Source organism: Triturus cristatus, chromosome 4_1, assembly GCF_964204655.1.
Source record: "Triturus cristatus chromosome 4_1, aTriCri1.1, whole genome shotgun sequence".
Lineage (NCBI taxonomy): Eukaryota > Metazoa > Chordata > Amphibia > Caudata > Salamandridae > Triturus > Triturus cristatus.
This window is the reverse complement of record NC_140585.1, coordinates 1095616693-1095644084: the sequence shown is the minus strand read 5'-3', so window position 1 is coordinate 1095644084 and position 27392 is coordinate 1095616693.

Sequence of the window (27392 nt, the reverse complement as noted above, 5' to 3'; positions counted from 1 at the left end):
CCTTCCACTTTAGATGTGATGCAACTCTATGCCACAAGGATCTGTGGGAGATCCGTTTCAGCCTGGTGGGCCAGATAATGCAGGATTACAGCAGATGTCTGTACTGACCGGTCTCTAAAACACATTTCACTCCATTGGTTGCTAACCACACCCCCAATTCAGATGTGCATACTTACCCTCACCTAATTTGGCAGATAGACAGTCTTGGTGGCCATCATATGTAGTTGTGTATTTTTGGCATGTTAAACATTTTGCTCTGGTGTAATTTGTTCAAACCAGATGTCATAGATGTTTGATGAGTACCTGTGTTTTGATTGCATCAGATTGACAGTTCTCATGGAATTCAACATGCAAACTAACCTCTTGAAAAAATGTGTTTTGTTGGCAAATTTGCTATTTTGCCCTATGTACTCTACATGGAAGTTATGCCTTATTATTTTGATTATGTGCCCCAGTTAGTAACAAATTTGATGTCTATGTTAACAGGTTTGCTTGTGCTTTATCGGACCTGTAGTCATTAACATTTTCAGAGACCAACATACAATATTCCCCATGATTTTCAAGAGACATTGAAATGCAATTGACATCCTGTATTAGTATTTTCAAGCAACTTGCAGTGGAGATCTATGAAGCTGGAGACTGCATGGGTATGTCACTTTATACATATTAGAACTGCTTATTCGACAAAGAAGAAAGCAATGGGTATTAAATAAAAAACACTAATTAACATGTAAGTAGTGTTTAAAGCAGTAGAATTCACCAAACATTATTATAAAAAATTCAAAGAGAGTCGTACAATTGAAATTGAATTTATGGTTTGAGTCACATTGGGAAAATCATGAAGTTGCATCACTTATTTATTCAGTATTTGTTTTCCTGAGCTGCACAAGCACCTAATAGACAGTAAGCTAACTAACCCCAGGAAGTTTGCTGAGGAGGCAGACCTTTGGGACAATCCGAAAAGGAATCTGGGGTAGACTCCCTCAAGGGTGGTCAGGGGTTCCACCAGAAGAAAGATGGGGGTAAAAACTTAAATATAAGGAGTTCTCAAAAGGCCCCCAAAGTTTTCCAAGGGAACAGTGATCACCGGTCACAGTCTGAGCCTACAAAGAAGGGGTTCTTTGATTAGCAGACAGGGCGGTATGTACCCGAATACAAATATAGGCATCCAAGGGCGACTCCAAATGTCCCAAGAGGCCACAGCCCCCCACTAGCGGGCAGACACCTGGGCTGGCGAGGGTATCACTCCAGGAGGAAGTAGCCCAAGTTAGCTTTGGGTAGCAGACAGGGGTGACTCTAGTTTCCCTGGATAAGGAGGTGGTGCCAAAAGCCCATATGCCTGCAAATACTACTAAGTACAGGCAGTGTGTCACCATTATGGGCACCGAGTGGAGGCTCTGAGGGATGAGGGACACAGGGGCCAGCATGACTATTGTGAGGTGTCAGCTGGTGTTCTCAGAGCAGGTCCTCCCTCACACAATCCACCAGGTCATAGTCATCAACAACTCATGAGTGTCATCTACTGGTGGCTCTGGTTCCCTTTGAGTGGTGGGGTCCCAGGTTCTCTAAATGTAGCTGTGAGCCCTGCCATGCCTGTAGATTGTCTCTTGGGTATAGGCACTCAGTCACACTCAGCGATGGTTACGGAGTTACGGGCTCCGAGAATCTAGGACAATAGCCAAGGCAGCTGCCAAGAAGGACAGGGGCAAGAAGTGTGGGAAGCCAGCCCCTGAAGTTCCTGTGGTTGAGGTTGACAGGGCACCTAAGCATGATGCCCCTAAGCCCACCAGGAAGAACAGTGCCACCCTGGGTGACCTGACTGAGCTTACTGGTTGGCAATTTGAGGTTGGGCCCACCAGGGAGGAATTTGGGCAAAGTGCAGAAGGAGTGCTCTACCCTAGAGAGCTTGATGTGGCAAGTGGAGGCTCAAGCAGCAGGTGACACCTCTGGAGACCACCTGATTATTGGGAGAATTACCTATTATGTAGCAAGCCTTAAGTTCCTGGATCTGGGGCAGCCAGATTTCTGGCGGTCCCCCAGTGTTACAGGACCTTCCTACTGGGTTTGACTCATGATATACCCCTGGCAGGACATCTGGGGCAAAATAAGACCTTTGCCAGGTAGTGACCCATTTCAATCGGCCTAGGATGAAGATGGCCTCAGATGTATTCTGTAGGTCCTATCCCACCTGCCAGGCCAGTGGGAAGTCAGGGAAAAAGCTGGCCCTGGCATCATTACCTGCTGCTGGCACTCCCTTTGAGAGGGTAGACATCAACATTGTTGTGCCCTTGGACCCCAAGACAGCTTTAGGCAACAGGTTCATCCTGGTATTGGTAGTCCATGCCACTCGCTACCCAGAGGCCATCCCTCTGGGGTCGGGGACTTCGCCTGCGGTGGCCAGAGCCCTGATGAGGAGTTTTACCCATGTGGGGTTCCCCAAGGAGGTGGCGTCTGAAAGAGACTCTAACCTCATGTCAGCATACATGAAGTCCATGAGGGACAAGTGTGGGGTAACCTATAGGTTATCCACACCCTATTACCTGCAAACAAAATATCTTGTGGCAAGATTCATTATAATACCTTTGAAGGGTATGATAATGGGCCTACCTCAGCCCATTTGGTGTAAGTGGGGCATCCTTCTGCCATGACTTATCTTTGCCTACAAGGGGACCTCAGAAGGGGGTTGGGTTTAGCCCCTTTGAACACATTTAAGGCCCCTCTATTAGGGGACCTCTTAGCCTTATGAGGGAGGGGCGGGAGCAAGTTCCCTAGAAATCCCCATAGGATTTGTTCAGCTACATGCCGGCCCTCCGCAGCCAGGTGCACTGCTTCTGGAAGAAGGCAAAAAGCAATTTAGAGGACAGTCAGTAAGTTATGAAACTCTGGTATGACCAGAAGGCAACACTGGTAGAGTTTTAACCTGGCCAGAAGGTGTGGATTATGGAGCTGGTGAATCACGGAGCTCTCCAGAATCTCTGAACATACCTGTATGAGGTGAAGGAGCAGGAGGGGGAGTCCACTTACCTAGTGGTGCTCCAGACCCCCGTTAACCTCTTAACAGTGATCTATGTGAAACATCTCAACCTGCACTTTGAGAAGTCCAAAGTGAGCATGCCCCTGGGGACAGTTGAAAAAAAAGGCGAGCGAGCCTCTCCATGACCTCCTGTCCTACCAGGTGCACAATGGGTCAGTGGAGGGTGTCAACCTCTCACCTACCCTGACCCCAGAGCAGGGTACTGTTACTGGGGCAGTTTGCGTCTTTGTTCTCCCTCATCCCTGGACTCACACACCTGGGCATCTACGACACTGACACTGGAGATGTCTGCCTGTCAAAATAAGATTTACAGGTTTTCAGACAAGATTGGGCCAGCAAAAGGATATCTCCAAGATGCTGGTATTAGGGGTAATTGAGACCGCACCAGGTGCCACTCTAGAACGTAGGTTCTGTGTGGACTACAAGGGCCTTAATTCCATGACAAAGACTGACACCTCCCCATCCCCTCAACTGATGAGCTCCTGTTCCTGAGTACCTTTGACCTCACATCAAGGTACTTGTAGATTGCTCTGACTGAGGGGGCAAAGGAGAGGTCTGCATTCTCGACCCCAGAGGGTCATTTCCAGTTTAGGGTGATGCAATTTTTTTTAAAGAATTGCCCCTGCCACCTTTCAGCAGTTGGTCCTGGCTGTTAAGGAGACATTCTGTGCTGCCTACCTGGATGATAATTTTGTTTACAGCTCCAGCAGGGAGGAACACCTGTATCACCTCCAGGTGGTGCTTCAGGCCCTGTAGCAGACAGGCTTGAGTATCAAGGCCAGTATGTGCCAATTAAGGCAAAGGTTATTAGAGTATCAGGGCCACATGGGGGGCGGGGGCAAGGTGCAGCCCCTCCAGGCCAAGGTTGATCCACTACTATTGGATGAACTATATTTTGATTACAGGTGCTAACATCTATCCACATGGGGACTGGGTGACAAATTAACTAGCTCTGTTGCGTAATTCTCTCTCTTAGTGAATTGTTAAATTTTAGATACTGAATAATGAATTTGAAGACTTTTTAAGATGGCACGTACTCGTGCATGCCAGTCCAGCTCTGGTGTAATGCATTCCTGTTGTTAACATGATGCCGGTCAAGATGAGCGATAACACGCTAATAAACCAAGGTGTTTGCTGTACTATCATTTGTGCTTATCTGGACCACTTTTTAATATGGTGATCAAGGACCTAATTCTTATTAATTAGGATGGTCTCCTGTTTAATACTAACTTTGAATGTGGGACGGTGGTAGCAGGGTTTTTTAGAAAATGGCGCTCGTTCCAGTCCGGACATACGAGTGTCTTCGGGTCTGTCTTCCATCTCAACCACTTATGCTTATAAACAATATGTGGTGCTAGTGAGGACATACATGTCTCACGACACACACGTTGCAAAAATCTCTAAGTTTTATGGCTTGATTTTTCTAGCGTTTTACTATTTGAGAACTTTATATGCTTAAATCTAACTTACCTTTCGCTAACCTTTCCCCTGTCTGTCTTTCGTGTTGATAGTACTTTGCGGTGAAATGATATGGGCTTATCAGGGTCATCATCTATCAATTTTTGGCACATATATTTTGGCATTCAGGTACGTGGCTTCTAACTCAGTCAAATGTCCAAATTGACACATAATTATATATGTAATTAATACAGAGTGCCAGTATATTCATTTATGTTTATTTTTCCACTCAAGGCTCCGGTCTTTTTACCAGATCCTCAAGTACTATTTTTGACTTCCGGTTAATCGTACGTAGTTCAGGTACCTTATTGACATTATAGTTTTCTTTACTGCATGACACATGACTGAGCCTGGTACATTTATGACAAGATCAACACTCTCCTTTTGTGATTTCTTCCTTTTAAATTATTATCTCTAATACAAATGTGGTGCTCTTATTCTCATTTTTTACCTTACATGCTTCATTACCAATACTGGTTTATAAGGGTTTTCACTACAGTGGAGCTTTTTATTTAGGACACCATTCTGGTGATTAATACATTACATTCATGGTCTGACTGTGGTCTTTCAACCGTAGCTATTGTCTCTTATCTTACTGGTCCTAATTGGTGACACAATGTCTCCCACATTATAAACGTTCCAGCGTGTTGGTATGTGGGGACACTTGGGGCCCCTTTTAAATTGGGAACGTATACTTATACATATGTTTATTGAAGCTACACCTTTAAAAAAGTTGTCTAAAACAAAACATGTGTTGGCTGCCTTCAAATGCACAAAATGCAAGCAAAATTGGAACAGAGAACTTTCAACTAATAAACTGACCTGCTATCACTGGCAGACCTTCAAACGACTTTGTAGTGCTCTGGGTGCATTTTTACACAAGATTGAAACTATCCTGGCTTGGAAACCCCCTATTACACAAACTGAGGTGAGGGCATCCCTGGGCCTTACAGGATACTATGAGAGGTTTGTTAAGGACTCTGCTCACTTTACCACTGCTAACCAGTGCTAAGGTGCATGTGCTCACTCCTTAAAACATTGAAACATTGGCTTATTTCCAATTGGCATATTTAATTTTCTTGTAAGTCCCTAATAAAGTTGCACCACATGTGCCTGGGGCCTGTCAATCAAATGCTACTAGTGGGCCTACAACACTGATTGTGCCACCCATATAAGTAGTGCTTTAAACATGTATAAGGCCTGCCATTGCAGCCTGTTTGTGTGCAGATTGAACTGCTGTTTCGACTAGGCAGAAACCTTCCTTTTTAACATATATGTCACCCCTCAGGTAGACCTTGGATAGACCAGAGGGCAGGGTGCATTGTATTTAAAAAGTAGGACATGTTATAAGTTTTACCTGTCCTGGTAGTGAAAAACTCTTAAAATCGTTTTTGGCCACTGCAAGGCCATAGGATAACATTGGAGTTGCCTTATGACATTTTAGAAGTGTAAGTTCATGTTTGGTGTCTCTGGAATGACAATTTAAAACCTTAACTTATGGGGAAGTTGGATTTTAAATTACAATTCTGAAAATGCCACTTTTAGAAATTTGGAATTTTCCTGCCTTAGCGATTTCTTGCCTGTAGCCTGTACCTGGTCACTAGACTGTTGGCTTTTTTCATTTTCCTCCTAGACAGGGACATGCTATAGGGAGGTTAGGTGGGTCTGTATGGGCCATCAATGGCAGGATACCCGAATAGGCTGTGTCGTGCCTCTACACAAAAGGCTGCATACCGCCTGGCATGATGCCTGGGGGCTTCAAAGAGAAACCTCTAGAAGCGTCTCTCTCACTTCAAAGGCACAACTTTCTTCCAACAATCTTGCACTTGCACCTGGACTCTGCCATCTGTGAATCTACTTTGCCAAGTGGTGCCAATCTACGCCTGGACACTTGGAAGTGGGCCTAAGGTGCTTACTACCCTCCGTAGATCCAGCAAAACCAACACATCTCCTCTACTGCACAGATCAAACCTGAGCAGAACCGACGCATCGCTGCTGCTGCAGTGATTTGAGCCATTGCAAAGACCCACATCACATTGCAGCTCTTCAGAACTGCTGCATTACCTCATCTGTGTGATACATCCTCAGAGCAGGCCCTTTCATCTCCTTATCGACTGCAGCCTCAACACTGATGCCGAACTCTGCATGGCAGCCTCATAGCTCTTCAGCACCGCCGCATCGCTCCAACTGAGTGCCACATCCTCAACACCGGACTTCGCATCACAAGCCCAGTCGACAAGATCCCAGATGATGATGCAGGCCTTTGTTTCGCAGTTTCCCCTCATCTCGGAACTGACGCATCATTTTGGCTGTGCAATGCATTTTCAACGTGGATCCTCACAATGTACCGTAAACCAGGAGTTAAGGTACTTTGTTCAGCAGGCTTAACAGGCTCCCTGTAATGGGCTCAAGCTTCATCATAGTCAGCATGAACTTGTGACTTTGTCCCAGTCCGGCATGACCAGATATCCGCAGTTGGAGCTTTATGCCTTTTGGCGCTATTTTTACTGAAACCTTTAAAACTGAACAAATCGGGTTCTACTATTTAGATTTTTTCATTTTGATCTTCTTTTATTTATTGAAATATAACTCTATTGTGCATTCCTTTTTGTGGTGTGAATTCACTGTGTTACTTTTGCTCAAAAACTTCACACATTGCTTTTAAGTTAAGCCTGACTGCTTTTTGCCAAGCTACCCGAGAGGTAAGCACAGGGTTTGCTTGTGACTTGACCATGAGAAGGATTGTGGTTGCTGTTTGAGAATGATTCCATCCCCCTGAACCAGTAACCCAATTTCTTACAACATGTAATTGCCAAATTGCCCATCATTGCTGCACAATTGTCTGAACCAGTGCAAAAATGTCTTGCACTGGTATATTTGAAATAGTCCGACGACCACATAGAATATACTTTAGACCATTTACACTGAAAGTAATTTTATAATTTGCATTAGAATTAGTATTGTGGTTTATATCAATATTTATTGTGCTAAAATCTTGTTATCAAAGTGCTTGCTTTAGGCAAAATTCATAAGTCAGAAAAAAATAGCTTCAAGATGACACACAACGCACAAGACTATTTTTGGACTGTACATGATATGTCCAAGTAAGTTCCCAAGCGGTGCACTGCTTGAGTGTCTATATTATTCTTCTTGCTTATCAAAATCTTCTGAATAACCTGAAGTGACACATTTCGGCTATGGAATTATATGGATTTCAAATAAAAAATGTAAATTTTTCTTTCGATATCTTTCTTCTAATCTATAATGCATATTAAGAGACATCTTTCTTTGTTTAAAAACATGCTGCAATTGTTAATTATTGAAATAGAGTGTAAGAACATCTATCTTGCATGCTTTCAAACTATTATCTTGCTGAATTCCTTTCATGCATATACTATTTGCGTGATAAATAAAGAATGTAATTAAGTTGGAGAATTGATGTTTCATGAGCATATTGTGTAGAATTACTAATTCATGAGGGTAGAGAATTGCCATTTTATCATAAAAACGAGTCCAGTTGTGACCAAATGATACCTTTTAACATAATTTAATTGCATATATTCAGAGCCTCGGGCTTAAACCGCACCACAGTGTGTAACCTAATAAAGCTGCCAAAAAGTGTGATTTGTAAAGGCTACCACAGAGTTTAACTGAAAGTGAATTCTGAAATCCTTTATAGTATTGGACCACTCAATGGGTAGTTTTTCAGTCACAAGGTTTTCAACCCTATTTAAGGGCTTTTAAGGTCAGTCGTTTTATGTTGATAATGCACTCGGTTTTAACCCCATGCCAGAAAAGTATGACCCATGATGTTGTAAATTGTAATAAAAAGGACACGTGAGTCAGTCCATCTGTAATTTATTTACCTCTGCCTTTGTGTCATGCTCTGTCGTGCTACATGAACCTGGTACACAAATCCTGGGATCCACTGGTCCCAGGCAGATAGAGAGGTCCTCAATTACGAGGATAGAACGGGCACGTCCTCCCTATTTAATACACTTTTTTCCACTAGAATGTCCCTTCTGTAGTTTGCTTTCTCTTTCATTAGGGCAAGCAAGGAAAGAGTTAAAAATTGGATGGGGGGGTTCCTAAGTGTGTAGTGGTGATTCTCTCCAGAACAAAGTTCACAAGAGAAACAAATGAAATGTGTCCAACCCGTTGTTACGGATGGGAAGGGAAAGAGACCCTTTTCTTTCAATAGCCTCACTCACTCTAATAGTGACATGCTTCACCATAGGGCTCACCCTGACTGCTAAAAGTTGGGGTGGCTTGACCGTGTTTCAGGGAGCACTTAAAGATATTGTGTATGGGGGCGTACTATTAAAGATAAAATTCCTCACCCACTCCTAAAGAGATCTTTAGTGATGGAGTGGGAGGAAAGGTTGAAATATATACAATAGAGTGTTTAAGGATGTGATGGTCCTATGACCCTAGCTCTAGCACCAACATGTTTCACCACTTCCTATCTGGCCTAAATAGGTCCTGGGCTTTTGTCAGGATGGGATGTAAAGAAGTTACTTCCCCCAAAGACGTGTGTGCGTGTCACCTATTTGTTTTAGGCACTCTTAAGTGATTAAAAACTGGAACAAGCCTAATACTTGTCACTGGTCTCGACGAGGAATTACCTAAAGCAACTTTCTAGGATTATAATGGAAAAGATATATTGACTACATGGAAAAAGTTACTGAAATCTTCATGATGTATTACTTGCTTTCTAAGAGCAGACTGGCCTTTCCCATTTGAAGACAGTCTGGGTCCTCGCTCTGATTCAATGAGGTGTTGATCAGCCTCATCCTGTATGGGACAAGCGATGTGCTTAATTCATTTAAAATGGTGGCCCGTATTTATAGAATTTTCTTTTATAGATTTATTGAGCGAACAACTAGGTCAAGAAGTTATTTAGAGAATTGTCAAGTGTTAAAAAGTCCCTGAAAAGAGATGGTTTTGCTTGTGTTGGGATGGGAATGTACCCTGCATGATAAATTAATGTGTACCCCTGCCCGGAATACCCAAATGGAAATGTGATCAAGGCTGCTGGGCAGACGAAACGCCTAATGTGTAAATAAACAGATTCCCGCATTTCATAAGGTCTGGTCCTGAGAGTATGTGTTATACAACGTTGTACATCTTTTCAAACAACAAGGGGACCCAAGTAAAGTCAGCCACGGACCTCGTGAATCAATTATTTTGTGCTACAATGGTCCCTATGGAGGTAACGATAGGAAGTAACAAATGAATACAGACCCAATCAGTGCTGTATTGGTTAACTTATCCAGCCGGACAAAGGTTCAATATTTAATTTATCAGCAAGTTTTTTGGATATAAACAAGCAAAAATACTGAAAAGTGGGACACAAGCCTGCATCCTACTACACAAACATATAAACATAAAATAGGGATAACATTTAAGCGAGGCTCAGGCAACGCATACGGTTTGTTTTGACAAGTAGTATGAATTTTAAGAAACAAATCGCAAGTAACGTCTCTACATAGTTAATAATGACATCACATTTAGTGCATGAGGCGTTTTAAGGTGTCGACGGCGTTTTGATCCAAGTGAGCAATGCGTGGATCATCTTCACGACATTATATTAGCATGCCTGTATATAAGTGCCTAAGATAATTGGGGAAGTCCGAAGGGCCTGCCACGAGACTGTGGATGTGACAACACCGGATGCGGGAACGTCCGGGCTCGGTAGGGGCTCTGGCCGTCGCAGATATGCGGTACTGGCAGGTCGAGGATCAAGGGGCACTTCAGGGAACACTTCAGGAGGGGCTGCGTGTAATACAACTTCGCAATGGCAGCGCGATGGCCTCAAGTAAAGAAATTGGAGGGATTCACGGGAGTGGAGCCACAGGCGTGTGCTCTGACGGCTTAATGACTAGTAGTCGATGAATGCGCCATGCTGCTCAGGGGGTCAGCATCCGGGATAGCGGCTATCCGTCCGAGCACACGCCTGTGGCTCCACTCCCGTGAATCCCTCCAATTTCTTTACTTGAGGCCATCGCGCTGCCATCGCGAAATCGTATTACACGCAGGCTTGTGTCCCACTTTTCAGTATTTGTGTTTGTTTATATCCCAAAAACTTGCTGATAAATTAAATATTGAACCTCTGTCTGGCTGGATAAGTTAACCAATACAGCAATGATTGGGTCTGTATTCATTTGTTACTTCCTATCCCTACCTCCCTAGGGACCATTGTAGAACAAAATTATACAACGTTGGAAGCAGAATATATATCAAGCAAGGACCTCGATTGCCAGAGCGAATGGCAGATGTGACAGAGGGCATCCCTATCCAGTAATCCTTTGCACTGCTCATCTGTCTGAGATCAAATGGCGCCATTCTGACACTTGCCGTAGGCAGGGCCTACAAGGGTTTGATCCATGGAATAAACTGTTGACCAAAATTCTTGTGTCTCAAAGTTGCATATAGGTACCCAAATGTGTCAAACGCTTTCTTAATGACAGGTGAAGTCCCAGCTGTCATCCATACATTTCTGGAAGTTTGTTCATAAGTGGGGGAAGCACTTCTGTTAGGAATAAAACAGTTTTTAGTCCAGATGAGTCATATCTGAGAAAATCTCCAATTGCCTAGTTGCCAGGAAGTTATTCACAATTGTGTAATCAGTATTCTGCACTAACAACAGATGATAAGATATCATTTTCACCTTACTAAATGCCTCCCTTTTTAATAGAGGTGAACTACCAGCCATCATTGAGTCATCAATTAAATCCAGTAGCCACGGTATTAATAAATCCTCATATTTCGCTCGGAATTCTACAGTAAGACCATCTATACCTGTCATCTTTCCTGATTTTAAAATTCTAATGGCACCTCTAATATCGACTGGTGTCATCGGCACATAGAGCCATTCCTTACTTCCAAGGTCAATATTTGTGCATCACTTAAGAAGGCATCCAGTTCTATTGGGTTTGGGTTAGAGAGGAACACATACTGTTGGGAATCATACTCAACAAACATCTTTTCGGGAGTGTTGTTAGTATCAGTTTACCTCTCACTTGTGTGACTAAAGGGGCTAGCATGTAAGCTGTTTTATCAATTACCCATGGGTCCTAGCCATATATTAAAAAAAGGCTTTGCAATGCATCTGGTCTAGAGTATTTGCATGCCGTTCTCAATATTTCAGTAGTACAGTGTTAAGAGACTGACCTAGGATCACATACTTTACCAATGTTCTCATTGTGTCCTCTGGTATGCTCATCTTTCTTAGTAGTTTGGTCAGGCACAGCATACTGTCTTTGGGTACATGTCCTTTACTACTAATTTAACGTCTTCCCATTCCAGGTCACTGTCACTCAATGAACCTGTGTTTTCTGAAAAGTAATTTGTAATCTCCTTTTTGTATTGTACTTTTAAATAGTTGGCCCTAGAGAGCTTGCAGTTGCAGTCAGCACGTAGGTGTGAATGCAGGTGATTATTCCCAGTTTAGTGAGAGACCCAGGGGCATGCTCTGATATAGTTTTGCTCAAGTATGGAACATTAACTATCCTACCAACCATATGCATCCAGACTAGTGTGCAGGTCATTCAATGGCAAGCAGCAAGAGTATTCCCTACCTCAAGGGTGCAAGTCACTCCTTATATCTCTTATGTTAATAGCATCCCTCCAATTCATGATGTCAGTCACTCTCTTAGTACTAACTGATCTAGATAATGTCAAGAAAGGTCTATCCCAAGACTAGTCAGCAATTCAATTAAAGTTAACAGTCCTACCCTGGATAAAGCAATAACATTAGCATAATAGTAAGTCATAATAGTCTTGATGCCACAGTCTTGATGTGAATTAACTATAGTTTACTAACTTTTGACACAACATAGCACAGCAACTAAAGTCGCACCAGAGCTGTGTTTAGTGTGGGAGTAGCCAGCAGGAACCATGGGGATGCCCCGAGGCCCCCCCCCCCAAAAAAAAGTCATCATTGATGCCTGTTTTGGGCAGGGTACCTGCCTTTAAAAAATAGAAAATGCCCATGGCCACATTAAAGAGGCTTCCCTAAAAGATTACCTCATGAGCCAAAGCAGAGGGGCTCAAAATGTGCATGTTGAGTTCTGTGGTGCCTCAGTGATGGGGAGGAGCACCACCAATGAAATTACAATGTGTTCTATGGGATGCCAGAAGGACAGCAGGCCCCACAGGAGCCCAACTAAAAGATTTAGGAGCTGTCACCCTAAGTCTCCAAGGGGGTTCACTTGATGAACCTGGGAGAGATTTCCCTTTATTTTAAGCACTCCTGGAGTTGCAACTTTTAATCCAAGAGCTTTGATGTTCAGGGAACTTTGCTGTAGAGTCCACAAAAGTGGAAAAATGCTCATGTTAATATCAAATGTTTTTGCACTACTTTGAAACTCTTGTGTTCGCTTTGACTTCTAAATTTTGTGCCGTGACAGAAAAAGCTGTGGTGCCATTCACCTTGTTTCATAATTATTGATGCCTACAACAAATGGCATGAGTGCTATTGTACTAATTTTCCCTGGTGATCCTCAATGACCCGAGGAATAGCAGCAAGCAGAGTGCTACCAAAGAAAACAGCCCATGAGATGATGACTTCCCTAAGATGACACAGAGGCCTGGAGCTCTCCAGCATAGGAAGGAGAGCCAAATCAGCAGTTCCTCCTGCCCAGTGGGTGGAGGGGAAAGAAGAGACTGGCTCCCGTGCTGGGTGTCAGCTGACCATGCAGAGTGTGGTGAGACTGTGAGGACAGAGGAGCTCCCTCATGGCCCATCGAGAAGAACTTAAGGTGCTCGCTTGTGTTCTGGGCACCTATCCCAAAAAAGAGCTGTAACAAATAAAATTAGCACTAGGGTAAAAGGATCAGCTCATAAGCCCTAGTTAGGGAATACAAATTTGCATTTTCTTCCCTGTTGTGTTCAACAGCGTGCAGGGGCATCACCAACCCCCTTAGACTTACTAAGGGGAGCTGCCAGGAGTGCAGGTTGTTTTTTGGTGGCACTCTAAGTGTCCTGATGGGGCAAAAGAGTGTGCTGCTGACAGTTTGATGCCTGATGCAAATATTTGTGGAGCTGTGAATTTTAGTTTTAGAGTTTTTGTGGTGTAGGGGTCTTTGTTTCTAGGGCCACAATGTGTTGTGCATCAAGTTTAAAAGTAGAACAAAATCTCACACTGCATGACAATGTTTGAATTTTATTAATAATACTAGTGCTAATGGTAAACTGTAATGTTGAGTATCAGTGAAAAACAGCGCTATCTTAAATTGTATTATCATTGTTTGCATTGGGTTTTGGTGAGACATTGCTTCTCTTTATGGCTTGGGAACCCTGTGTCAAATCCAGTAGGCATGATGTTAATAACTGTACCCCATTACATAGTGTCCAGTATTTGTGGGTGTTGAACAATGGCCAACTCTGTAGGATCAGCCCAAACTGTTTGCCTTCTTCCTCCTCCTCTTGCTGCTGAATTCATTTTGCTGGCCTTACGACTCTGAGCACTTTACCACTGCTAACCAGTGCTAAAGTGCATGTGCTTCTTCCCTAAACATGATGACATATGTGTATATCTGATTGGCATATTTGTTGTACAAGTAAGTCCCTTGTAAAGTGGTATACCATATACCCAGGTCCTGTACTTCAGATTCTAATAGTGGGCTGCAGCACTGATTGTGTCACCCACATAAGTAGGCTCTTAAACCTGACACAGACCTGCCGCTGCAGTGCCTGTGTGTGCAATTTACTCCCCCTTCGACTTGGCATTTAAATCCACTTGCCAAGCCTTAAACTCACCTTTTAGTATAAATAAGTCACCCCCAAGGTAGGCCCTAAGTAACCCTAAGGGTAGGGTGCTATGTAATTAAAAAGTAGGACATTTACCTTTCTGTTTTGCATGTCCTTGTAGTGACAAACACTCTATTTTGTTTTTAACTACTGTGAGGCCTATTCCTCTCATAGGCTAGCATTGGCGATTACTTAACACACTCTTAAGCTGGGATTCCTGGTCAGAGCGGAGTAGCTTTTAATGTTTCATAGCTTTGGAATGGTAATGATACATCTTCCTTACTGGTGAAGTTGAATTTAACATTACTGTTTTAGAAATATCACTTTTAGAAAGTGAACATTTCTCTACACTTATTGTTCTATGTACCAATACACATCTGGGGTTGGTGACAGCTACACTTTGTGTCTTTCCTCTAGATAACCACAAACGCAGGCAGGTTAGCCTCATTTGCATTCTGAGTACTCATCGGCATTCATCAGCATTCTGATGGGTCTTCCTGGGCAGGGGGAATGGGAGGGGCTGATCGAAGGTCCCAACCGTGAGGCTCGACTACGTCGCATCGATCCACCCGTGTAAATTGGAACCGAAGCATTGTTTTCACTGTGTGGATAAGATCGATGAATTTTGTTGCTTGGACCAGGAAAGGTACTTTGTTCACCAGGGCCTGCGTGGGTCCACTAGCCAGCCTGCTCGTCCACAAGGTCGGCCCGGGTTTGACTTTACAACAGTCCAGCAGAACCTAAAGTAACCTATTAGCGCTACTTGCTTCTGAGCTCTTTACTGCATTTATTCCTTTAAAATTCAATATCTCAATATCTCAACTTTTATAAATCGGATTTTTGTTGTTTTGTTTACAATATCATCTATTTTTATAAACCTGTTTGGAGTCTTTTTGTGATGTATCCATTGTGTTACTGTGTATGCTGCACAAATACTTTACACATTGCCTCTTTAGATAAGTCTGATTGCTATGTGCCAAGCTACCAGAGCGTTAGCACAGGTTATCTTTTAGTGTGTATCTAGCTTACCCTGACTAGAGTAGTGGTTCCTACCTGACCTGGATGCATACCTCAGCCAACCAGTAATGATGTATTAATTGTTGTTTGTTGAGTTTCTGAGAGCTGCATTACTAGCCCATAACGCAACTCCTGAATAAGGGTTGCCCTATCTTCCTACCCTGATAGAGTAAAATACTAGACCAGGATCAAAGTAAACGTAATTGTGGTTTTATTATTTCAGAAGAACTCACATCCTTCGCGACTAATAACCTGCCATGGGAAAGGGCCTAGCGGCTGTGTGTTTGGTAATTAAATACATCATTGAGCAATTGAGGAGTGTAAGACACAAATTAGGACACAATAGTGGGCAACATTGGGGCTGGGCAAGTTAAGCCGATATTCCAAGCCGCTGAGACCAGAGGTAAAGGGTGGCTCCTCCATTAGGGCGGAGGAGCGCCACTCCACTGCTCTCTCTCAGTGCGAGAAGCAGAAAATAAAATGGTATCTTAAATACCATTTTATTTTCTGCTTCTCGCACTGCGAGAAAGCAGAAGGTAGGGGTATGCCTGGTTGGGGGCGGGGTGGGAGGATATGCCTGGTTGGGGGCGGGCGGGTGGGCGGGTCGGGGAGGAGTGGCTGGCACCACTCTGAGTACCCTGACTGTTTGGTTGGCCCTGGTGCCGACCAAAGCAGTCATGCGCACTCTACATTTCTACATTTTCTGTATGCAGCCTACATAGAGAAAATGGCATCCCTATTGGTGCCCGGCTGGGTGCTGTCCAGGACTTTGCACCAATCACAACTCTGCCATTGCAGTGTTGTGATTGGCTTACAGGAGGGGAGGGAGCATTCCTGTTCCTGTTCAGGAGCAGGAAAACGCAGGACCGGCCCAGGAGCAGAGGCGGCGCGGGACCGGGGTCAGGTAAGTTTTATTTTTATTCCTCCCCACCCCTGCGTGATAACCCCCACGCGACCAACCCCCCCCACCCCCACCCCACCCTTGAGAATTGCGAGCCGTGACTGGGTAAAGGAAATAAAAGAGAAAGTAGCCCAGATGGGAATGGTAGGCTGTAGAAATACGGAAGTAGAAGATACAGTTGGGGAAATTGACTTTAACAGAAAAAGGAGTGGGCTATGGATAGGAGGTTAGTGTTTCTTTGTTAGTTCACTGCACCGAGATTTTGGTTTATGAGGTTTGGTGAAGGATACGTCATGTGAGCTGGCCCTGCTTCAGAAATAAAACAACCTGGGGGGCGTGGCTTGGACGCCGATCAAGATGGCCGCCTGAGTCCGGAGCTCCCTGCGCCGCGGCGTTTTTTTTTCATCTCCCCACCGCTATCTGCGACTGTTTCGGCTTCTTCCTTGTGGCTCCTTTAAGCGGATATCTCCGAGCTGAGGATGTGACCACCAGACTTCGTCTTCCAGCAGTTTTTTGCCCAGTTCCCGCTCCTCGGTGTAAATGCCTCAGCGCGGCCGCCATTTTGAAGTAGGCGCGATGTGTGCGCGACGCTGAGGTAACTGCAAATATGCTCTCCTTGTTCTTCCTTCTGTCCCTGGACTTTATCATTGGCAATTAATGGCCGCTCTGTCATCGCGCTATGCCTGAGTGATATTTTTCATGCTGCTGCTGCTTCCTGGGAGACCCCTACGTTCATGTTCTCCTCACAGGCTGTTACGTTTGCTGTGCTCTTCCCTGATGTCTTACTTCAGTTCCAATGCGTAAATCTCCCTACATCCTCATTACGCCCACATGCTGGATTTCTGCTGCAATTCTACCATTAAATCTCGGCGCATTTGGCGTTTGCGCTCACTGGTGACTTCTCTGTCAACACTGGAAGTAGCCTTTCATTCCTTGCTTGCATCACCTCTGTGTCTTGGGACTCTGGTTTTTGCTGTTATCCCTTAGTGCTTCTGTTGATCGCTGTGTTTTTCATCTATACATACTGACATTCTTTGCTTTTTGCGTACAAGACGTTGCATTGGAGCACTTCTTTCTCATCCTGCCCCTGGCAAGTTCAAGCTTCTATGGGCAAGCTACGCAACCCAAAGTTTGTCTTTGTGCCCTCGAAGAGCTCTCCTTCTTCCGCCTCTTCTTCAACGGCTGCTCACTCTTCCCATCCTTCTCCCACGGAGCAAATGGCGACGACATCATCCATCCGTTCTTCTCAGTCACAGCCTGCCCTAAACAAATCTTCTCCTTCTGCTTCCTTGTCTAAGCGATTGAAGCAAGACTCTCCTCCACCTCCACCTGAGACGCCTTCGTCCCCTATATCTATGGAGCTGATATTGGAGGAGATTCGCGCTCTACGTCCGTTTGTGGAGGAGACTAATGCGAAGATGCAGCTCTTTGAGGCTAAATGGTCAACGATGGAAACTCGTGTTTCTTCCGTGGAGCAGCAGGTCACTGAGATTCAGTCAAACTCTCAGCGCATCTCCTCTCTGGAAAAGTCTCTTCTCACCCTCCAACAGCACACTGAGGATTTGGAAAATAGGAATAGGAGGAACAACCTGCGCGTTTATGGCCTGCCGGAGTCCTTGGAAGGGGATGATCCTGTAACGTTCTTCTCCTCTTTTCTTCTGAAACTTCTGGATCTTCCTACTACTACTGCTCTAAGTATCCAAAGAGCTCATAGACTTGGCCCTCGCTCCTCCTCCTCAACCAAACCGCGAGGGGTCATCATCCTCTTCCTCAAATTCACTGATCTTCTTCTGGTCCTCTCTGCAGCTCGAACAAAGCGTCAAGTGTCCTGGATGGGTCAGAGAGTTTTTCTCTCTCAAGATGTCTCCAATGCCACTGCTGCCAGAAGAAAGGAGTTCCTATCTCTTCGTCCTCCTCTGCGATCTATTGGAGCTCGGTATGGTCTATTTCACCCCTGTACCTTCAAAGTAACTCATCAAAACAATACTTGGACTTTCCAGGATCCAGCTGAACTCAAGAATTTTATACACATTCAGACTAGTGCTGGCATGGATACATCCAATCCTGCTACTGGTTGACTATTTAACTCTTTTGTTTTTCTCCTTGCAGGTTTTGCTGATATATTCTCATGCTGGTTGTTTTTTCTCCCTTTGATGTGATTCTGCATTGGTTGTTGGATTGGGTTCTCTGTTTCTAATATGGCATCTGCTTCTGTGTTGTTTTTTCTTAACATGATTCTTGTATCACATGTCTCTTTTTTCCTCCCTTAGATTGCTTGGTGTGCTCCTCTGTGTTTTTCTTCATCTCATACGATTCGTCTTTTTCATTTCCCGTCCTGGTGCGGTGTGTTGCTCTCCTGGCTTAGGAGGCCGTTCTTGTCGAATCCTCCCATACCCCATCGTCATCTTGTCATCTCCTTTCCCCCCTTCAGGTATGTTCTCCTCAGTCATCCGTTTTGGATATGTACTGTCTCTTCTTGTGCTTCTTTTTTCTTCCCTTTTTTTTCCCCCTTCCCCTCTTTTCTCTTTTTCTCTTACGGTATCTCTTGTATTTCCTTTGCCTTGCTCTTTTCTATCATTCATTGGCTGGTGTCCTTTATGGCATTTTTTCTTCTATGTCTTTTTCCTTGTTCCTTGCAATTTTTACTGTTTTTAATTCAAAGTTATTTCATGGAATGTGAAAGGTTTTGTTAATCCTATTAAGCGACAGAGAATACTTTCCCATCTAGCTTCTTATAATCCTGATTTAGTCATGTTACAGGAAACTCATCTCTCTGAGACTGAGTCTCTTAAGTTAAAGAGAGGCTGGGTGGGAACGGTCTTATTCTCCCCTACATCTAATAAAAAGAATGGTGTGGCCATTTTGTGTCACAAGAAACTCAAGTGTAAAGTTCTGTCTCAAGAGAATGATGCTGATGGTCGTTGGGTTTTAGTTAAATTGTTAATTAATTCTGTATCCTTGACTGTTTTTAATGTTTATGGTCCTACTCACCCCGATTGTAATTTTTGGCCTTTAATTACCTCGAAATGCTTTCAATACAGTGATTCCATGTTCATTTTGGGGGGGGATTGCAATCAAATTGTTGATCCGTTTCTTGATCGTAAGTCCTCTGCCCGTTTTACTCCCCACAAATCACATACGCAATTCCTAGACACTATTTCTAAATCACACCTTCTTGACTCATGGAGACTGTCCCATCCTGACACCCTAGACTATTCCTTTTTTTCACCTCCCCATGCATCTTTTTCCCGAATTGATTACATCTTCCTCTCTCAATCTCTTTCTCAAAATCTTCTCTCTTCTTCTATAGAGCCGATCGTTATCTCAGACCATGCTCCCATTGTCACAGTTCTGGATCTTCTCCCTCCTCATCCTAAATCTTCTCGTTGGCGTTTCAATAATTCTCTTCTTCTGGATCCTCTTTTTTCCTCTTCTTTTCTCTCTTTTGCTACAGAATTCTTTTTACTCAACTCTGATCCCTCTTTAGCCCCTCATGTTATCTGGGATTCCTTTAAGGCTACCGCTCGCGGTTTCGTGATTGACTTTGTCTCAAAGAAAAAGAAATGTTACCTTAAGAAACAGAAAGACCTGCTCGCCCATATTAAATCCCTGGAACATCGATTCTACACTTCCTCTGCTAAAACTGTTCTACCAGACCTTATTCGCGCCAAACTTGATTTTAACAAAACTACGACTGACAATGCCTCTTCAATTTTACTACGGAGTAGTGCGCGCTATTACGGAGGCCGCAACAAATCAGGCAAACTTTTGGCCAATTACCTTAAGTCTCGTAGGGAGCGTACTTCTATTGATTCAATTTATTCCACCGATAATCTTCTCTTGCATAAGGAGCAGGATATACTTTTCTGTGGAATTATATCTGCATTTCTCAGACCTTCTACTTCCTAAACTTCTCTCACTTTTTCAGTCCTTTTTTATCTCTGGCACGGCTGCTGGCACGTTCCACGAGGCTACGATTTGTCTTATTTCTAAGGAGGGTCGTGACCCCCACTTCTGTAAAAACTATCGACCAATCTCCCTAGTTAATGTAGACTACAAATTATTTGCTAAACTTCTCGCCTTACGCTTGGACCCTCTTCTCCCGCACCTCATTGGCAAGGAACAGTGTGGTTTTGTGAAGGGCAGGCTTACCTCGGATAACTCCCGCCTTTTCCTCAATGTCCTGAATAAAGTTCCTTCCCTCAACATCTCTTTAGCCGCCATTTCGGTTGATGCTGAGAAAGCATTTGATAGAGTAGATTGGTCCTTTCTGTTTGCCTCCTTGCGGTGGCACGGTTTTGGCCCTAATTTTATTTCTCTTGTTTCCTTACTTTATTCTGCCCCTAAGGCGTCTGTTTTAGTCAATGGTCATCTATCCCCTTATTTTCCTCTTCAACGTGGTGTCCGTCAAGGTTGCCCTTTGTCCCCTCTACTTTTTGTTCTGGCCTTAGAACCATTTCTTACATCCATTAGGAATAACAAGTCTATTTCTGGTTTCCCTTATGACAAGACTCATTTGAAACTTTCTGCGTATGCAGATGACATTCTCCTCTTCATTTCTGACCCTGAACACTCTGTTCCGGCCTTATTGCTTGAGTTCAACTCTTTTTCCCAAGTTTCTGGCTACAAGATTAATTCGGATAAAACTGAGATCCTCCCTCTTACCAAATTTTGTCTCCCTCATCAGTTCTCGGCCACTGGCTTCGCTTGGAACTCTTCTAAAATCAAGTATCTTGGAATATGGTTTTCTAACTCCATCTCTTCATCTATTCGGTTGAACATGTCTGCTGTATTATCCCGTATTGATAAATTGCTATCCTCTTGGAATCCTCTCTTTCTTTCATGGTGGGGTCGGCTGGATTCGATCAAAATGATGGTATCTCCCATTCTTATATACATCTTTTCCATGCTCCCCATACATATCCCTGATATCTATTTCAAACGCATCGACTCTTGCCTCTCTAAGTTTCTGTGGAATCATAAAAAATCGAGAGTTGCTCTAGTTGCTCTTCGTAAGCCAAAATCCAATGGCGGTGTCAACTTCCCGGACTTCCGTCTTTATCATAAATCGTTTTCGCTCCGTCAGGCTTCTAATTGGCTTGTTCTTGCTCCCTCCCCTCTTGCTCCTCTTTGGCTCTCTATTGAGCGTTCATTGCTTTCTCCCTTCTCTTTATCTGAGGTTGTGCACTTCTCTGCTAAGAACTTAACCACTCCTCTACCCCTGTTCAAGCATACTTCCTCTCTCTTATATGCTCTGGTCCGTTCTGATCCTGTTACTCGTGAATCCTTTGTGGCTTCCCCTATCTGGTACAACTCACTTATTCTCCTAAATAATCGTCCTATCTGTTGGAATGCGTGGAGATCAAAGGGTCTGATATGGGTTAACCAACTCTTTGACGGTCTCCTCCCTTGTTCTTTCCCTCGATTCCGACTTTTGTTTCAGTGCCCACAATCCTTCTTCCGCAGATTTACTGTTCTTATGGCCATCATACTGGATGTTTATTATTCTCTTCCTTTGTCATCCTCTCCCGCGTCTCACTCTCCCCTTCTTCAGATCTTGTCTTCTCTCCCTAAAGCCTCTCTTATTTATAAATTTTTCGCCTCCCCCAATCCGGCTCGTCTGAAATCTAAATTGGAATGTGCTTGGGAGTTGGACCTGGGCTGTGACTGGCCTATAGCGGTTTGGGACAAAGTTTGGTCCAGGTCCTTAAAAATTTCCCGTTCTGCTTCATTGACTCAATCTATGTTTTTTCTCTATCACAGACTATATCTTTCTCCAGTTTCCATTTCTCGCTTTTCTCTTGATAAAGACTCTAATTGTTGGACCTGTGCCGCTCCTAATGCTGATCTTTTTCATCTACTCTTTCTTTGCCCTTCTGTTCTTGTACTCTGGGATCAGGTGTGGTCTTATGTCTCTCGCCTATTTTCTGTCTCTGTACCATATTCTATCCCTCTTCTTTTTTTAGGTAGTATTTCTGACACTTTAGATATTCCCTCACACTCCTCTGGCCTATTAGATCTTATGCTGGCTCTGGCTTTTCAACACATTTCTTCTAATTGGAAGGATCTTACTAAACTCTCCATACAATGTTGGTGGAACTCTCTCTGTCACTATCATAGGCTTGATGTGCGCTTTGCTGCTGCTTTCACCCCTTCTCTTAATAGAGACTTATTCTGGTTACCTCTCACAGGTTATCTTGACCGCATGGCTCTGAAACGCATTTCTCCTGTGTCCTCTGAGAATTTTAGACCTCCTTGAGCGAATTATTCTCTGTCCTTCTTTTTCATCTTCTTCTATCCTTCTTATATTTTTACATTTACATTTTTGTCTCCTGCCTTTAACTACTCCCTATCCCCGGCTTTCTTGCTTTTTCTATTATACCTAGCCTTTTTGTGACTTCACTTTCTATTCTCCTTATAATGCCTTTTACCTCTTTCTTCCTTCTCTCTCTTCTTTCCTTTCTTCTCCTTTTTTCTTCTTTCCCTCTCTTTCCTTGCTGCCTTTAAAAACTTTTAAAATATGCTTTTTTATGCTTCCTTTAGGTTTCTTATGTTAACGCATACTGATCTATTGTTTTTTCTTTTTCATTCAACATGGACATTGTTTTTTGAATAATTTGTATTTCATTGTTCTCTCTGCTTTTCTTTAAATAAAGCATTTAAAACTTAAAAAGAAATAAAACAACCTTTTTCACACTAACATTAATCTGTTTTTTCCGCTGGCTACCCTAGCCCTAATATTTGAATTATTTTACATCAATATTCGTGTTCAATCTTTGCGCAGATTTAAGCTGTTTTTAAAACCTGACTGGCAACAATAATAAACCTCTCGAATCTGAGAGAGGCATTCCCTGGACAGGATCCCACGCACTCAAGTGCCAAAAACATTGAGCAAAGAACTCTTGCAAGGAAGTGTGAATTGGAAAGCAGCACTAAACTGTAATAAATGCGTGAAAGATTTGCAAACAGTGAGAACTATTGGCAGAAAATAGCCCAGTGCCAACTGGATTTTTCATTTCAATATTTTATTTTAAACTGTTCTTGTTACTCTAGCGTTACAAATGACCTAATCAGTAGCATTACTTATCTTTGTGAGGTTTGTTTCACTCAGTCAACCCTGCATTTAGGTCAATAGTTCCCGATCTTACTTTCTTGTAAAAAAAAGATGACTGCTAAGCATTTGGTGCCCCTAAATGAAATTGCATGAACAATTTTAAATAATAAAATTGCATTTCTCTGTCCAATTTTACCAAAGTAACCTATTGGTGCAATTTGCTGTATAGATATTAAAATCCCCAAAAATGTAAAGAATAATATGAGCTGATTCAGAGTCTTCGTATACCTTGAAGGAGGAGGGAAACAAAGACTGGCAGTGGCAGATGGGCCTGACTGACCAGTCAGTGTGTGGGCTTGTTTTATGGCTGTATGTGGGTTGTTTTTGTCGTGGTGTGGGCTGGTTTTGTGGTTCTGTGTGGTCCAGCATTTGAATCAACTTTATGTAATGATTAGGATGCACTAGAAAGCAGAAATGTGTAGGTGTTGGTGGGTTGTACTGACCGCACAGCAGAGGAGGCCAGGGATCTCATGATGTATGAAAAGAGCTGTATCTCGCCATATTGGGCATGCTGCAGAAGCAGGCACCCTTCTAATTTGAAAATAAATCAGCTGTCCCTGATGCAGCATGGCTGCTGCAGACATGGCTTCTCCTAGCTTCCCATTCTCCAGATCTATCCTGCTTCTAATCATGCAGGCACTAAATGCAGCACTGAATGAATACTCATTGCCAAATCCCACCTGAAAGGCAGTGGGCAAGTAGGTTGTAGTTACTGTCTATGCAACACAAACCCTACAGAGGTATGAAGGGAGGGGTCCTGGCTCCCTGGCAGGCTCTGTCATGCAGTACTATATAGGGATGCCTGACATAGTGGTGGAAGAGTTCCTGAGTCAGGCGGATAAAGAAGATATTCTTGGATCTGCATTTTCGTCCTTACAAAAAACTGTTGAACTGTTTCTCCCAAGTGTTTAGTGGAAGAGAAACAACCCTCAGCTCTTTATCAGCCTATTTTTCACCTTTACTTTTGCAATTGCCTCTGGACTGGACTACCAAACAAACAATATCCAAGTTCCAGAGAGTACAGAGCTATTCAGCGTGTCTCCTGATTGGCTTGAAAAATTAACCCCATTACACCTGCCCTGAAGGCCTTACTCTGAGCTTCCAGTGAATAAAAGAAGAAATCGCAAATTAATCTGCTGAGTTCACAAAGACTTGCATTGCCAAGGTCAAAATTACTTGTTAATCTGTTTGTCCATCATTTTCCCACCAGATATCAAATGTCTTCCAATCTTACCTGACTGTCCATCCCTATGACTTGTTACAAAAAACAAGTCTCTATAACTTTGACTCTACGCATGAAATGGGACTTTTCCAAATTCAAGAGATCACTTAAAACATTTCTTCAAGCAGACTCCTAGCTCCCTTCCTGCGGTTTGATTCTATTCTGAATTCCTCAGTCCAGGACTTATGATCAGAAGCCGTTTTACGGGGTTCTGTCCTTTTATCCTGCAGACTGTTCAGCAAGACATTATAACCTTCATATCAGCATACATGGTTGATGAATTCTTTGAGTTGATGATACAGTTCCAAAAGGTGATCATTTGTTATGCAAAATTATTCCATTCTCAGTCATCTGTGCACCTAGTTCATGGCACTCTGGAGATGCCTCAAATGTGCTTGATGGTGTCGAAATGCAGCTCAGAGGTCTAATAAAGCCAAGAAAAGACCCAAAGTGTGCCTTGATTCCAGATACTAAATAGGTCTTCCTGATATTAGCAGGGTTGACTCTCTGCTCCTGAGGGTTCTGAGACCCAATTGATAGCCACAAGGAAGATCATTTGATTCCAGGTATGATGGAAGTTGACACATGACCACACATTCAAGGGCCTTTGCAACACAGGACAAATCTGAGATAGGTCAGTAATGTGAAAGATTGTCTAGGTCTGGCGCAGATTTCTTCATAATGGGGTGACAATGGCATATTTAAGGTCTTGATCATGTAGAAAGTGGGGATTGATTTGTGTTGTGGTAAAAGGTAACAGTGCAGTGAGACCCAGACTAATCAATTCTGCATTTAGAAACATCCTATGATGGAGAGGAGTTTTTGAAGGACATCATGAGTTTTCTGATACCATCATTTGTGACAGGTGAGAAATCACTAAGAAGGGTGGAGCAGGCAGGTACTACTGGAAGAAAGTCACCAGGCAAATGGCTAGAGGAAGAGATGCTCTCTCTTAGAGTAAGAGAGTTCTCTCTCTTTGTGGTGGTGAAGTCAAGGAGTCTGTCACATGGCTTGTTTGAGGGTACCAAGAAGCTTGTCACCAGGCTAGCATCTTCTTAAGAGAAAAGTTATAAAAATATTATTTTATTGAATCACCTGCCTTCCTAATCTGGGATTGGAAATCAATCAATCAATCAATCACATAATTTGTAAAGCGCACTACGTACCCGAGAGGTTTTCAAGACGCTGGGGGGCGGGGGGGGGGGAGCTGCAGCTATTGGTCGAAGAGCCAGGTCTTGAGTTCTCTCCTGAAGGTCAGCAGGTCTTCGGTTTGTCGCAGGTAGAAGGGGAGGGTGTTCCAGGTCTTGGCGGTGCGATGGGAGAAGGCTCTGCCTCCGGAAGTAGTTCTCCGGATGCGTGGGACCGTGGCCAGGGCGTGGTCAGCAGAACGGAGTTTCCTGTTGGGTACGTAGAAGGAGAGTCGACTGTTGAGATAAGCTGGGCCGGTTTTGTGGAGTTCCTTGTGTGCGTGGATGAGGAGCTTGAAGGAGATTCTTTTGTCGACGGGGAGCCAGTGCAGGTTCCTCAGGTGGGGGGTTATGTGGTCGCGGCGTGGGACGTCAAGGATCAGGCGTGCGGAGGCGTTCTGGATTCTCTGTAGTCTGTTGATGAGTTTGGACAAGGCTCCGGCGTAGAGGGTGTTTCCGTAGTCGAGTCTGCTGCTGACTAGGGCCTGGGTGACTGTTTTCCTCCTGTTTGTCGGGATCCATCTGTAGATCTTGCAAAGCATGCGGAGGGTGTTGAAACAGGTGGAGGAGACTGCGTTGACTTGTTTGGTCATGGAGAGTTTCGAGTCGAGGGGGGACCCCAGTGACGTGGGCCACCAAGAGCCGTCCCAAGTGGAGGGGTTGGACCCGAGGATGAGGATTTCAGTCTTGTCTGTGTTCAGTTTGAGGCGGCTGTCCTCCATCCAGTCTGAGACGGCCTTCATTTCCTGGTGGAGGTTGGATTTGGCGGTGAGGGGGTCCTTGGTGAGGGAGAGGATCAGCTGAGTGTCGAGCGATGCGTGCTAGTGGTGCCATGTAGACGTTGAACAGCGTCGGGCTGAGGGAAGATCCTTGGGGGACGCCACTGATAATCTCGGAGGCATCGGAGTGGAACGGGGGGAGGCGGACTCTCTGGGTTCTGCCGGAGAGGAAGGATGTGCTCCAGTCCAGGGCCTTGTCTCAGATCCCTGAAATAATCATTTTCAGCACTAATGCAAGCTGATTTGTACTTTCTATATTGCACTCTGCATGTAGTACAACGAGAGAGTAGCTTTGATTTATTCTAGTGTCTTTCCAGAGCTCTGGCTTGACGTTTCACTTGGCAGAGGTTACATATGACCCATTGATTGGTCTGGGATTAGGCTTCGAAGTGGACAAGGGGCAAGATTACCTAATGCACAAGCTTATTTTTGAGATGTACTAACACTTTCTCAGGTACAACCAAATGGGGTCTAGTGAGGCCATAAGCATACATTTGAAATGAGATGGTTAGAGTTTGTTTCTGTGCAATACTGAAATCTGAGGCCTCAAAAATTCGCTTTTCCTGGAGAAATAAATTAAACTATGGTCTGACTAGGTCAGCTACTGGGTGCTGATAGGAAGGTGTTCGGTAATCATGGAAATTGGTAATATAATGCAAATAGTTCAAACTCGCTAAACATCCATTTTGAGACGATATTGTAAATTTCTATATTTTTTTAATGAGAGTGGAGGACTGGAACATTTTTGTACTGCACACAATGCTACTAAATCAGTTAAAAGGCTGGTATTGGTATTTTGCTGTGTCGTCCCATAGAGAAGAGCACACCTTGCCCAATTTTTCAGAGAAAGCCCATAATTTGGCATCAACTTGCATAGGTGGAAGAACTCCTGAGCTCAGTTTACTTACTAAGGGGCAGATTTACAAG